The sequence below is a fragment of the Lepus europaeus genome, chromosome 9 (genome assembly GCF_033115175.1).
Source record: "Lepus europaeus isolate LE1 chromosome 9, mLepTim1.pri, whole genome shotgun sequence".
Classification (NCBI taxonomy): domain Eukaryota; kingdom Metazoa; phylum Chordata; class Mammalia; order Lagomorpha; family Leporidae; genus Lepus; species Lepus europaeus.
Window position 1 is genome coordinate 121,262,680 of NC_084835.1, and position 8,213 is coordinate 121,270,892.

Consider the following 8,213-nt stretch of genomic DNA (forward strand, 5'->3'; position numbering starts at 1 on the left):
GGAAGGGGCCGACTTTGGAGCTGGAACTTCACAGAATGCTGCATGGTGGCATCCCCAACAGACACAGAGGTGACTCTACAGGTCCACTTCCTTGTCCGCTGTGACAAATTTCATACAATGTTGGAAAAGTAGGCAGACAAGAATACAGTTAGCGAATTACCATATCCTGGTGACTTTGAGTTCCTAATTATTTTATATGTTTCTTTGTCCACTGGGCTCAGTAATTTGATATAAGTTGTATAACATATAATTTGATATAACTTGTATAAGTTGCATAGAATGGTTTTGTATTTTTTGCTATTGATGAGAAAAATAGCATACCAAGTTAATTTTTTATTTTACATGGCAGGAAAAAAATGCCTTTTTCTACTTCTCCTGAAGCTGTCCTATGGGCTGAGGTGGCCGGGATGGAACCAGGAATGCAGGAGCCGTGGGAGTGAACACACAAAGGGGGCTCCGTGCTAGCACTGCACAGTCCCGCCTGCACCTGCTACTGATACGTCCACTTAGCAAGCTCAGGGAATAGATGGGAGCCTTGCTTCTTTCTCTTTACTCAAAAAGAAAAACTATACTAACATGTGAGGATAGCAAAAGACAAAGCAACAGCTGTCCATTAAATATGGATTACCTAGTCACGGAAAGCAGTGTTCTATGCCAAGTCGCATGTAACAAAAACAAAGAAAAAGTAGAGGCGCATTTAGAGAGCTTTTACTTTTGCAGCAACTTTGAATCTCCTGTGCCTTAGTTGTCATGAAAAGCGTCTAGGAGAATCTAGAGCAAAAGTTCTCCTGTTGGGCTCAGGGACCGGGCTGGCAATGGTGTGGCCAACGCCATGAAAACGCAGTTACAGGCAGACGCACAGTGAGGAGGAAGGCTCGCGCTCACGACCGCTCGATCTCTCCTGGGACAGATACCCCAGCATCCCTCCTCAACCTTCACAAGGTGTTTTTTCTGCTCCCAGGCACAAAGGCTAAAGTCAACATGAAACCACTGAGCGTTGCAAGGTGTCCGGCGCGGAACAAATCTTCCCAGACAGATGAATCAATTAATTCACAAGCTTTTATTGGGATTCCACTCCCAGACAAGGTTCGCCTGTCCCAACAGAGCGGGGGCCGGGGAAGTCACGTGTCAGAGGTTGGGAGGGCTCCTTTTGTAGATAGAGGGTGTGGGGGTTAAAGGTTGAGGCGGGTCTGATCCTCATTGGTTGACCTTTAGGCACCTGCGGGGACCTTGACAAGGACTTTTCCTTCCCGGAAGTGTGGGTAGGGACTCTCCATTCCTGGGAGTGTGGGCCTTCTCTCCTGCGGATCCCAAAGCTACCATGACCGGGCACGCCCTTCAGTATCGACTGCTTGTCATTTGGTCCAATCAACAAGAAGTGGAGCGCACGAATCCCCCAGATGGCCTATGTCACACCTTGGCGGCCTGGACCAGAAATCCACCTGTTGTGATTCACGGGTGAAATTACACCTAGCTGATTTCCAGGGTGGTGGATATGTTTGATCCCCGGGTCCATGTCCCTGCCTACTTTGTAGGCGTGTGCACGTGTGTGTGCACATGGGTGTGTGTGCACATGGGTGTGTGCCTGCACTCTGTGGGTGCGGAGCGTGGCAGCCACTGGTGGTACCCACCCATACCCCTTCCATACTTAGGAGCACCAAGTCGGTGTACGTCACGTGGCACCAACAGCCAGCACTTGGGGCTGCCTCCTGTGCTGTCTACAAGTGAGCAGAGCTGCGGCCCCTGCCCCACGGCAGTCAGAGACGGTGGGGATGCAGCGTCGACGCCCCGGCTCCGTCACCCATCCCTGAGGCCCCTCACCAGCCGACGAGGCCGCTCAGGCGCCCGCTGCCAGGGCTTCCTCAGCGAGATCAGGCTCCAGGGCACCAAAGGGTAGCTGGCTTTCAAACACGGGCCCCTGGCAGTCTTCCCGGCCCTGCTGCGATGGCCTGCTCCCCTCCACGTTTGCTCACTGGCCGGCTCTGCAACGTTGGCCCCAAGCGCCTTCAGCATGGCAGGTCGGCGCACGAGCGCCGGGCTTCCTCTCCGCCGAAAGGAACCAAACCGGCCGTGCCCCAACTACACGGTAGGGCATTTGCTGGGTCTCCACCCGTCTCCTCCTGCCCTGGGCCTCGCGTTTCCCGACGAGAGCGGCCGCTGTGCCCGGCGCGCCCACCAGGGGGCGCCCGACACCGCAGGAAGGGCTGGGCTCCAGCCCTGCACTTGAGGCCCAGGTTTCTTCTTTTTTTTTAATTAGTTTTTAACAGATTCGATATAGCTCATGCATACAATTTTTAAATTCTATTTAAGTTATATATACAAGTTTTATGTATTTCATACATACAGATTCAGGAACTTAGTGATACTTCCCTGTCTATCCTCCCTCCCACCCACGCTCCAACTCTCCTTCCTCCTCCCTCTCCCATTCCCACTCCTAATTTTTACAAAGATCCACTTTCAGTTACTGAATGATCGCAGAGTTAACCCTACACGAAGTAAGAGTTCAACCAATAACATCGCACATACCATTCTAAGAATATAATGGCACTCCCTCCTCCTTCACCCTCCATCTCCCTTTTTTTAGTTTTTGAGATAACATACTTTAAATTTGCATCACAAAAAAGGCTTTATGCTTCACCAAGGAAGAAGTTTCACAAGTAAGCATCAAAAAGTAGCTGGCGCTCTGGCGCAGCAGCTTAACGCCTTGGCCTGCAGTGCTAGCATCCCATATGGGCACTGGTTCAAGACTTGGCTGCTCCACTTCTGATCCAGCTCTCTGCTATGGCCTGGGGAAGCAGTGGAGGATGGTCCAAGTCCTTGGGCCCCACGTGAGAGACCCAGAACAAGCTCCTGGCTTCAGATCGGTGCAACTCCGGCATTGCGGCCATCTGGGGAGTGAACCAGCAGATGGAAGACCTCTCTCTCTCTCTCTGCCTCTCCTTCTCTCTATGTAACTCTGACTTTCAAATAAATAAATAAATAAATAAATCTTTTTAAAAGAATCAGGAAGACCTTAATTTAGTGGGAACAGAGGCAGTGGCTATGAACAATCATTGAATGGAAAAATGACCATTCCACCCCACACGCTAAATGTTAACGTAATCATAGATCATGAAAGTTTTTCCTTTAAAGCAAAAGTTGCTTCAGAATCTTCTTCTAAAGACATGAGTTTCCTTAAGGTTCATTTTGTATAGTATGTATTTAAACTTCAAGGTTCTCTGGTAAGTCCCCTGACATTTAAAGTGAAGAAATGGTTGGCATTGTCTCTGTGTGTCCAGTGGACATTCAAAGACCGCGGCCCAGGGTCTGCACCTCCGGTAGGCCGCGAGAAAGCATCAGCCCCATCTTCAGGAACAAACTCAGGAGTAGTGCACAGAGCACCTACGGCTTCGAGTGCATCTGCGCCGTGCAGGGGAGGGAGGAGCGAGCTGCAGGGGGGTGGAGGTCAGGTCATACTTGGGATGCAGCCTCTGGGCATTCTCCATGTTCATCACTTGAAAGGTAGGGAGTCTGAAGTCTTCCACGCTCTCCTGGAGGGTGTATTGTATTCAGAGCAGAAAGCCATAAATAGATAGATAGGTAGATACATAGATAGATACATAGACATATTGATACATAGACATATAGATACATACATGGATACATAGATGATAAATATATAGATACAGAGATATACAATAGACACATAGACAGACACATAGATGATAGGTATATAGACAGATACATAGACAGATAGATGATAGACACATATATACATAGATACATACATAGATAGGTAATATATATACATACATAGACACATAGATGATAGGTATATAGACAGATACATACACAGACAGATGATAGACACATATATACATAGATACATACATAGATAGGTAATATATATATATATACATAGACACATAGATGATAGACATATATACATAGATACATACATAGATAGGTAATATATATACATACATAGACACATAGATGATAGACACATAGATACATACATATATGGGTGATATACATACATACATAGATACACAGATACGTACATAGATGTTAGATAGATACATACATGGAACTTAAAGAGGGGCCAGGTGCTGTGGTGCAGTGATTAACTCCCTGCCTGCAATGCCAGAGTCCTTGCTGCCCCACTTCCCATCCAGCTCCCTGCTAATGCGCCTGGGAAAGCTGTGGAAGATGGTCCAAGTGCTTGGGAGATCTGGATGCAATTATTGGATCCAAGCTTCGGCCTGACCCAGCCATGGCCATTGTGGGTGAACCAACAGATAAAAGATCTCTCTCTCTCTCTCTCTCTCTCTCTCTCTCTCTCTCTCTCTAACTCTGCCTTCCAGATAAGTAAATAAGTAAATCCTTAAAATAAAATCTGAAAGGGCCCTTGGGACTCCTTCATGATATTTCTCCCCCACAAGAAACTCAACTTCTTTAAAATCGCTTAAAGGATATTTTGAAATTTAAGAACGTTTTTTTTTTAATGTATCTTCCACATGTGGAGATGGTTAACATTTGAGGAGTTGGCAGTGCTGACTACCCTGTTGTGATCATCAGACACCGTGACTCACACATGGCCCGGATCGTCTGCACGAGTGCTGAGTGTGGGCCACCAGCCCTCCCTTCCTGTGTGGAGAAGCGGGGCAGCTGCCGTGGCCCGGGGTGCAGGATTGGATTTGCACAGCAGGGAGCCAAAGGGTCAGGAGGGTTTATGAAGACAGAACATGAACCAGGAAACTCCTGTCAGTCCAAAGATCAAAACGCTTCCCTTTGTGCCACTTGCCTCTGCCCTGGGCATTGAGCCCAGCTAAAAAATTAACCCGGCTCAGTTCACAGAAGTTCAGGGACTTATCCTGAGCCCTGGGAGGCCTTGGCTCAGCCTCCTGTGCCCCCAGGAGCTACCCAAGATGATAGACCAGGGCACAAGTCATTGGACAGCAGTGGTGACCCTTAGCCAAGCTTTGTTCTCCATGGTTAAAGCCAATGGCTGAGCTGGAGCAACCAAGGCGGCCACATTCCAGCAGGCTGGCCCATGACCATCATGTCGCCACCAAAGGAACTGCTCTTTGTAGCTCCAGTGCTAACGACTAAGTCCTGCTATGAATTCATCTCCAGTCGGAGTTTGCAAGATGCAGTAATATTGACAATGAGGCTGGGGGTGGTTACAGGGCCTCACATCTTCAATATTAACTGCAGTTCCTATAAATCTTTATGGTGTTTGCATGAGAATAGCTACAATCATTAGTGTCAGGAGACTTAGAGGCGACTAAGATGAGTGACTTTGTTTGTTTGGCACAAACAGAGCTTGCTACAATTATTCCTCACAAAGATAACTTAAGAAATGGGCAGCTGTTATGTTCTGTTAAAATTATAGCAACGTATATTCTAGCAGACTCCTAATGTGAGTGATACAGTTGCAAGGACTACAGAACCAGGAACTGCGGCTTCCACACCGGCTTTTGCTAATCAGAGGTGGGGAGGCCAAAGACGGTATTTTTGCTGTGGATGCAATTGTTCATGCAAATTTTGGGTGGCTATAATCGGGGATGTGGTGGTGTTTGAATTCATTAGTAGGTTATTAAAAAGTTTAATGAGCTGGTGGAGCCTGGGATTTAAATTAATGCTGGGAAGAGAAGTAATGAGCCAATCAGTACACAGAATGGGAAGTGTTCAATTTTTCTGTTTGTTCTCCTCTTCAGGCAATAATAGATGTGGGATTGGTGTTGCTTCAGAGATTATAGAACGGAATTAGTTCCATGGCGGTAAATACCATGACTGAAAATATTTGTAGAAAACTTAATATTTGTTAATGTTAATTAATCAGAAGTCTTCCCCGAGAGAAGAGGTGCTGGAAAGGGGGATTACCATCCACGTGATTTGACGTCTGAGTGACAGGAGCGTTGAGGTTCAAGTAGATCTACAAGGATGTCTGCAGAGTGTTTACCTTGCATAATGAGGAACAGGTGGTCACACAAAGACCTCGGTTCAGAAAATGCTGCATGCCAGGGGTTCAGAAACAAGGAAGCAAAAAGTACTGAAATGCCTGAAAAATGTCTCTCTCAAATGTACATCAAACATAACTGCTGTCAATCAGGAACAACACAAAATGAGGCTGCTGGGGCCGGCGCCGTGGCTCACTTGGTTAATCCTCCGCCTGCGGTGCCAGCATCCCACATGGGTGCCGGTTTTAGTCCCAGCTGCACCTCTTCCAGTCCAGCGCTCTGCTATGGCCTGGGAAAGCAGTGGAGGATGGCCCAGGTCCTTGGGCCCCTGCACCCGCATGGGAGACCAGGAGGAGGCACGTGGCTCCTGGCTTCGGATCTGCACAGCTCCAGCCATTGCGGCCACTTGGGGAATGAACCAACAGAAGGAAGACCTTTCTCTCTCTCTCTCTCTCTCTCACTGTCTGTAACTCTACCTGTCAGATAAATAAAAAACAAAACAAAACAAAAAATGAGGCTGCTCTCCCAGGGAGCCCTGGGGGCCGGGAACTAGCGCATGCTGCGGATGGGTGAACGGTGCATCAGTTATAAATGAGGCTGGCCACACACTCAGGCACACTGAAACCTTAGCTGTGCCCCGCCCACCTCGACAGCTGCTTCTGGATTGCACTTGCCCCTAAATCTGTGCTGTGGACGAAGAGGGAGCTTCCTAAACAGAGCTGGGCCTTGGCTCTTGCATGTTTGAACCAGCTCATGAGCAGATTTGCAGCCCCCTAATTTGAGAGGCATCTTCAGAAAAGAAAAAAGAAGCATGTGGCACCGCCAAAGAATAAAGCTGTGGGGGCTGGTGCTGTGGCGCAGCGGGTTAACGCCCTGGCCTGAGAACTGGCATCCCATATGGATGCCGGTTCGAGACCTGGCTGCTCCACTTCTGATCCAGCTCTCTGCTGTGGCCTGGGATAGCGGCAGAAGATGGCCCAAGTGCTTGGGCCCCTGCACCTGTGTGGGAGACCTGGAAGAAGCTTCTGGCTCCTGGCTTCAGATTGGCACAGCTCAGGCCATTGCAGCCAATTGGGGAGTGAACCATAGGATGGGAGACCTCTCTCTCTCCACCTCTCCGCTCTCTGTGTAACTCTTTCAAATAAATAAATAAATCTTTAAAGAAGAAGGAGAAGGAGAAGGAGAAGGAGAAGAAGGAGCAGACACTCGGCACTCGCAATGTACCTCGCACACAGGAACAGCTCGGCAACAGTTGTTGGCTCACCCTCACCCCAGGGAAGGCGTGAAAGTCACACCAGCTGTGTGTTGGGTGTCACTGACGAATGATGGCCGTGAGCGGCATAAGCGGACAAGAGAGAAGTCAGGCTTCCACATCACAGTCTCCTCTCGCGGCTGCGAGGCGTGAGCCCCGGCACCTCCGCTCCCTCGCTGCACCGTGAGGAAAGCTGGCGTCGGGGCACAGGGCAGCAAACTGCAGAACTGACGCTAACAGGGCACTCACCAGCCACCGCCTCTGGCGCTTGGCCCAGTGACTTCTTGGCCTGCGTGGGTCACCGGCCACTTCCTCCTCTTGAGAGGGGCTGAGGCTCTGAGGCCGGGACAGGCTTTTGGCCCCAGAAGTCAGGGACGCTTCCTTTGATTTTGAAGTTCGTCTTCTTGTCCGTTTTGATGCAAGTAAGACCCAAGAAGAGGCACAGCCCCCAACGATGTGAATGAGGGTTTGAGCAGGGAGTGGGTGTTCAGCGTGTTGGCATCCAGGACATTTGCATGCAGCCTTTCGGGCAAGACTCTGGCTCTGAGCTGGTGCCCAGAGGCCCTGCTGGGTCCGAACCCTGGCCAGCGTGGCCCCAGGAAGGCTGGGCAGAGCAGAAGGTGCCACCTCCTGGCAGCCACCCGCCAGGCGTCCAGTTTCTGGTCTGTGGGTCCAAACACCCAGGACCTCTGCATGTGACTTTATTTGGAAATAGGGTCTTTGAAGAGAGGAGTCGTTAGGGTGGGCCCGGTGTCCTTACAAGAAAACACAGACACACATGTAGGGAGACCACCTCGGGAAGAAGCTGCCACGAGACACTGACACCAAAGGTCACCATCACCCCCCACCAAGGCCTGGAGCAGGGTGTCCCCTGCAGGCTCGGAGCCCAGCCTACCCACACCAGGACCCCAACTGGAGTCTCCAAGGGCTGAGAGGGAAGAAGCTCCCGCAGAAAGTGCCTCCCCCACCCACGTCTGTGGTCTTGGTGATGGCAGCCTAGGAAGACACCACAGCAC